This window comes from Terrapene carolina, unplaced genomic scaffold, assembly GCF_002925995.2.
Source record: "Terrapene carolina triunguis isolate 2854851 unplaced genomic scaffold, T_m_triunguis-2.0 Scaffold85, whole genome shotgun sequence".
Classification (NCBI taxonomy): Eukaryota; Metazoa; Chordata; order Testudines; family Emydidae; genus Terrapene; species Terrapene triunguis.
The window spans coordinates 50054081-50061022 of record NW_020664436.1 but is presented as its reverse complement, the minus strand read 5'-3'; the positions used below and the strand labels follow the sequence as shown (position 1 = coordinate 50061022).

The 6942-nt window shown below is 45.9% G+C and overlaps 1 protein-coding gene across 8 annotated transcripts in view; it reads right to left on the bottom strand.

The window, feature by feature from the left end:
• Positions 1-3564, bottom strand: part of BCLAF1 (BCL2 associated transcription factor 1) — a 29033-nt gene extending 25469 nt beyond the window's left edge. For 3 of the 8 annotated variants that reach the window (XR_002908573.3, XM_024207942.3, XM_024207953.3), the window contains exon 1: positions 3405-3554. The gene's annotated coding sequence lies outside the window, so the exon portion shown is untranslated. Of the gene's footprint in view, positions 1-2699; positions 2789-3404 lie in introns of those variants that run through there. The other 5 variants (XR_002908574.3, XM_026649802.2, XM_026649800.2 and 2 more) reach the window with 5 other exon arrangements.
• Positions 3565-6942: the final 3378 nt, after the last annotated feature.

Below are 6942 nucleotides of genomic sequence, written 5' to 3'. Positions count from 1 at the left end.
AATCTGTTAGTCTTTAAGGTGCCACCAGACTCCTTGTTGTTTCTATATAACAGTGAAATGCTCATTACAATAAACAAATTATATGTAACAATTGCACAAATTTCTATAAATATATAGTATCAGAGGGGTAGCCGTGTTAGTCTGGATCTGTAAAAAGCAACAGAGAGTCCTGTGGCACCTTTAAGACTAACAGATGTATTGGAGCATAAGCTTTCGTGGGTGAATGCATCCGACGATGCATCCGACGAAGTGGGCATTCACCCACGAAAGCTTATGCTCCAATACATCTGTTAGTCTTAAAGGTGCCACAGGACTCTCTGTTGCTTTATAAATATATAATGACACCAAGTTTGTCCAGGCTAGCTTGCGAATGTGTGTGGAAGAGACAGGGACGTTAGTGATTTGACTTGCTGTGCAGATACAAAGTTTAAAATAGGTTTTCTGTTTTCACTATGATATATGAAATTAAGCACACTCATTTGTTGCTTTTGGACACAATAAATTGAAAAGATTTGGGGATGATGCATTTGCTACTTTCTCAATTGACAGAAATTATACCTCAGGGGTTCTAAAACTGGGGGTCACAACCCCTCAAGGGGTTGTAAGATTATTACATGGGGGTCACGAGCTGTCAGCCTCCACCCCCAAACTCAGCTTTGCCTCCAGCATTTATAAGTGTTAAATATTTTAAAATGTATTTTTAATGTACAAAGGGGGTAGCATTCAGAGGCTTGCTGTGTGAAAGGGGTCACCAATACAAACGTTTGAGAACCACTGTACCTCAATTTGCAACTCTGTGTATATTTTCAGATTTTTCAACATTGTGAGATTATTCTTGCATACACACATATTTTCACAGCTGTCTGAATGTTAATACTCCTGGGGGAATGCTGAGCCACTGCCTATGTGCAGAATTCACGTCCCCGCAGATGTTTTTCTCCACAGAAAATACATTGTCAGAGAGGAACTGCAATTATGCCTTTTGCCACCAGGGGCTGCTGTGGCACCAGCACAGAGGGCAGCTGGCTCACAGTAGCAGTAGCTGTCAGCAGCTGATAGGAAGAGAGCAGAGGCTGCTTTTTCCACAGCAACATGGATATGGGGGGGATGGACAGAGCGGGGGGGGGGGGGGGGGGGGATCACACAGACTGGGATTCAGAAGGGCTAGTGGGGGGAACAGACGGAGCAGGGGCTGAAAGGGAGTGGGAGTGCAGGGTCACATGAGAATGGGGCGATGGTGGGAGAGCTGAGTGGGGATGCATGGACACATGGGGAGGCAGTGCATGGGGACAGGAGTGCAGGGACCCGTGAGGGTGGGGGGAGGAGAGGTGCAGGGACACATGGGGATGGGGCAGATGTGCCTGACTGAATGGGAGAGACTAGGGGTCAGCCAGGGTCTGCATGGGGGAGGCTCCCCAACTCCCTAACAATCCTCCCCTTCCCCCCCCCCCCAAAAAAACCCAACAACTATTCCATACTTCTCCCATCCACACCCAACAACACTCCAGTCTCACACCCAGGCTCCTTCCCAGCCATTACTTCCCTCTCCCTCAGCTCCTCCGTTACCTGACTCCCCTCAAGCTTTTTCACTGCTTCTGAGGGGTGTGCGAAATGTTTTTGTATTGTAGTTTAAATGAATTATTACTCAAAGTTGTGTGTTAATATGCCTAGTAAGGAATCTTTTTGTCAAAAACATTTCCTGAATCTTTTTTGTTGACTGTATTGTGACAGATGTACTTGTCGACAGGCATTTTGAAATAAATTACCAAAATAACTGAAACTACTAGGGTCATTTTGACAAATAAAATATGTAGAATTTTTAAATATTGTATGCAGAATTTTCAATTTTTTGGTGCAGAATTCCCCCAGGAGTAAAATGAAAACAATTGTCTCTATGCTACACAGACAAAACATGTCCATCTAAGAAATACTGTGATACGGAAATTAAAGTGAGACAGTGAAATAATAAAATTGATTTTCTCCTGAACTATTTGATTCGAATCATTATTTTCCTAGAGAGAAATGAGAGGATATTACAAAAATATTTGTACATTTAAGTTAATAGATGTCACGTTGGTAATAACATGTCTTTGTTCTGCTAGCAATCTATACACTATAGATATTATTACCCACAAGTAGAAATATAAAGAGAAGCCTATGTTTATTTAATGTGCAATTAGGAGTCAACACTTAAGTTTTGAGGAATCCTGCCAGCACATAACTTAGATCTGATAGTAATGTAGGTATTTTAAACAGCAAATCTCAATAATTTCGAGCTGGTGCCAGTCTGGATTACGTGTTTATTTTTCAGAGCAATCACTATTATCCTCTTAGAACAGTGGTTTTCAACCTTTCTCCATGTGCAGACCCCTAAAAAATTTAAAATGCAGCTGCAGACCCCTCTGGAAATCTTAGACTATCTGCAGACCCCAAGTTGAAAACCACTGCCTTACAACATAAAAACAGCCACTTTATGCAGTGCCAAGGAAGTCTCTGTTTCATGCTCCCCCTGCTCTTTATATAGTGGAAGGTAACTGCTCCTTTAAAGAAGGAAGAGTTGGGCTAAAAGTTTTGCTTCTAAATCTCCAATCGGCTATCAGAGTTGTACTGACTTGGCAAATGCTGCGGGTGCATTAAGTAAACAAGAACCTAATTCCTGCTCCATTAGAAGACGGGATGGAAGGAAGGTGAGTGTTTACCGAGTGAACAAAGACTAAGGACAAGACTGAAATCTCCCTTTTCAGCTTGGGCGCTCCCTGCCTTTGGTGGCACCCGAATCCACGGGATCAGGTTCCCCCGGCTCGGGTCGCTCTTTCACAAAGCGGAGGAAACAGAAAAATGCAGGTTTTAAATAGGGGGGGGGGGGGGGAAGAACTATAAGGCCGCCGAGCCGCATTGGCGGAGCGTGGACCAGCTCAGGACCCGAAGCAGCGTCCGCCCCCGGCAGAGCTGAACGGCGCCCCCGCCCGCTCCCAGCGCTGCTCCCGTTGAACTGGGCACGGCTCCCTGGGCCGCTCCCAGCAGGCGCTGGCTGAGAGCACGGGGCCTGCCAGGCGATAACGCCCCCTCCCCCCCGGGTCCCGTCCCCTGCGCTTCCCGCCGGGCCTGGCGCACGCCACCGGCCCACTGCTGGGGATGGGGCGGCCGCCCGCCAAAGGCACCGCAGCTCTAGGAGCCCGCGGCAGTCCCGGGCCTAACGCGCGCGCTCCCCGCGGAAGGGGGGGGGGGCTGGCGCCCCCGTAGTTTCTTTTTCCCCTCAGCAGCGGCCTGGCCGCGCGAAGCAGAAACACAAACCCGCCAGGAACTGCGCGAGGCCGCCAGCGCGTTGGCGGGACCGCGCGGCTCCCAGTTCCCTCCGTTCCCTCCCTGCGGCCCGCGTAGCCGAGCTCGCCCTCTGCCCTCACCTGGCGGGCGGCGCTCCCAGCTGCCCCGCTCCCTTATCGCAGCTCGGCCGCCATTTCCCGTCGCCGTGAGGAAGAGACTGGGAGGGGAAACCATAGAGAAAAGAGAAAGGAGGACTACGGCAGCGCGAGACTAGGGCACGTCACTTCCGCTCTAAGCTAGGTAAAGTCGCGCACTCATTAGCCACCACCATGTTGGTTTCGGGCTTCCGGGGGGAGGGTCGGGTCTCTGCCCACAGTAACGATGGTGGCCACTGCTTCCGGGTTAATCAGGTGACGGTAAAGTCAGTCACATGACACCTGCCTGTGTTCGTATCCTGAGAAAGCGAGTGACCAGAAAGGGATGGGCCCGAGTCCCGCCCCCCGTGTAGCGACCTGCACCGACCCAGGGAACAGGCCGAGCTCCCCCCATAGCACCAGCTCGTGCCCTCGGCAGCTCCTAGCTGAGTGTAACCGCGGGGAAGGACTCCTGCTGCAGCATCTGGTCCCCGTCCCCCTTAGAGTGACCTGCAGGGAGAAGGGCCCCCCCACTCCTGGGAGAGTTACATACCTGTAGGGGGAAGGGCGCGTCCATCCACAGGAAGCTGTGCAAAGGTGTTCTCTCTCTCTCTCTCTGTGTGTAAAGCTGAGCACAGCCAGGCCCTCTCTCCGATCCTATCAGTTTTACAGGAAGGAATGAGATCTCTTAACAGCAGCGCTTTACTGCAGGAGCTTTTGCAGCAGATGTTTGCATATTGCTTTGTTGCAATACACCAATATAATATATGAGGAGAGGGAGCAGGAGGGAATTTACCTTAATGGTTCCAGCACTGCCTGTACAACAAAAATGTACTGTGACTGCTCATTGTGATACTTGAATATCGGTAGTGCATTCACATGCCACAAAGTTGAGTACATAATAAAATAACACTAATTTGGTGGGTTTTTACTTTCCCCCATTACTTCTGACCTTTGATTCCTCTCTACAGGAAAAAGTTCCCTCGCCCGGCCTTTTTTCTGCACTAAGGACGTTAAAAAGAATCTTCAGTCTTCTCTCTATGGCCTTCTTATAGGTTCTGTTTTATATAGATTCCATCATCATGGTCTCATCCAAGTTCTTGGTGCACAGAAGAACAGTTGTTCAGATTGAAGGAATATTCTATATCAGGGGTTCTCAAACTGGGGGTTGGGACCTCTCAGGGGGTCGTGAGGTTATTACATGGGGGGTTGCGAGCTGTCAGCCTCCACCCCAAACCCTGCTTTGCCTCTAGCATTTATAATGGTGTTAAATATATTTAAAAGTGTTTTTAATTTATAAAGGGGTTGCACTCAGAGACTTGCTGTGTGAAAGGGGTCACCATACAAAAGTTTGAGAACCACTGTTCTGTGTGTTAGCTAAGCTCCTTTACATATTCACATTTCTAAAGCGGAAATGGGAGTTTCTGAGAGTCTATGGTCAAGACCCTTCTGAGGTCTAAGAGCAGTGTTGTCCTGGCATGGCATGGCATGCTGCATTGATTGTAAATTACAATGTGATGATGTAGCCCCACTCCCAAAGATATTACAGGGCGCAGAGATTGAGTTTCTCTCATTGATACCAGTGTAAAGCTGGAGCAACTCCATTGAAATCGGTAGAGTTACTCCAAGTTTACTCCATCGTAACTGATAGCAAAATTTGAATCTGAGCTGTGTAAGGTTTAACGCTTCCTGAACAAAAGCCTGAGACTAACCCTTCCAGCTATGTCATTTCACGTTATGATTGTGTTTAGTCTCACAAACCAAGTAGTATTAGACTGTGTCAATCTATGTATTGGACAAATTACAGGGAAAGAAGTAAAGATGATTCAGCAGATGGCACTCTTTCATCTAACTCAGCTCTCAATGAATACCTCGTACTGCTTCTAGTAGAGACTATGCAGGTAGAGGAGCTTGTCTCTTTAATGTATATATAAATTGAAATAAATACAAATAAAGCCCTTCCCAACAATGGTAATTTAAGAGCCGATGGCACTTTTACAGAATAGATATATTAGCCCTGTTATTCTGGTTGGGTTTGGGTAATTACATTCTACTTCCCTAAATCCCCCCTGCAGTCTCAATTGGATATATTCTTTTTTAAAAAATCCTTAGTATACTAATAAGAGCTATGTACATGAACCCAAGTTAGAATTTGGGCTATAGAACTGTTTTGTTTTCTCAGCCATTTTGCTTTAGAGATATATACTCATTTTAAGAGCCCCAGAGGAAAAGTGGCATGGGAAGGTAGGGCCAATAAACATTTTATTTTATAAAGATTGTAAAACAAAGAAATTGGTTGTTTAAATGTTGGTACCTTGAGTCCTGTAGTCATTTTTTTAGAACTTACTTTTTTTGTTTAGGTACTACTTTATAACTGCCTGTTTCTTGTCTTCCTCAGTATTTACCACATCAACAGCATAGTTTATGCAGTTTAAGATTGTAGTCTTTAATCATGATGACTATGTCAACAAGGCCAACAGACAGCTCTCTGACACCACCTACTAAGAAGAAGACCCCACACCACAGTTCACACAGGAATTTAAAGATACCATCAAATACCTCCCCAAACAGCTCCAAGAAAAATTCTACAACCTCATCCCCCACATACCCACCCCAGGGACGTTCTACATGCTTCCCAAGATACACAAACCAGGGAACCAAGGCAGACCCATCATGTCTGAAGGAATGTCAGGAAACCATCCTCAATCCACTCACCACACAAAGGACTAGCTTTCTCCAAAGCACTACTGACTTCCTCCAGAAACTCCGCAACATTAACAACTTCTTCCCCCACCCCAGAAAACCATCTTTGCCACCAGGGATGTCACCTCCCTATACACCAATGTCACTCACCATGATGGCATTGCTGCCTGCCTCAAATACCTATAAGATGTACAGTGTTCAGAAATTCACCCAAAATCATTGCCAAACTCATCCATTTCATCCTCACCCACAACTTCACATTTAACAACAAACATTTTGTCCAAATCATGGAAACAGCCATGGGTACTAGGATGGCTCCCCAATATGCCAGCCTCTTCATGGGCCACCTCAGGAAAGAATTTCTGAAAAAATGCATCACAAAACCAGTGATATATCTGAGATACATCAATTATGTTTTCATTGATGTTTTAGGTCAGACAACCTAAACTCCCTCATAGATTTCCACCACAACTTGAACCACCACATGCATCCATCAAACTCTCTCTAAAACACTCCCTCACCGCATCAACTTCGTGGACACCATGATTATCTTCAACAATGGAATCCTACAAAAGACAACAATAACTCCTTGCTTAATGTTGTAGTTATGTTCTTGAAAAATGCGACTTTAAGTGGAATGAATCCAATTCCCCATAAGAATTAATGTAAATGGGGCAGTTAGGTTCCAGGGAAATTTTTTTCGCCAGACAAAAGACATTATATACATATACAATATAAGTTTTAAACTATTTTAAACAAATGATTTAATACTATACTCAGCAATGATGATTGTGAAGCTTGGTTGAGGTGGTGGAGTCAGAAGGTGAAAGAGGGTGGCTTG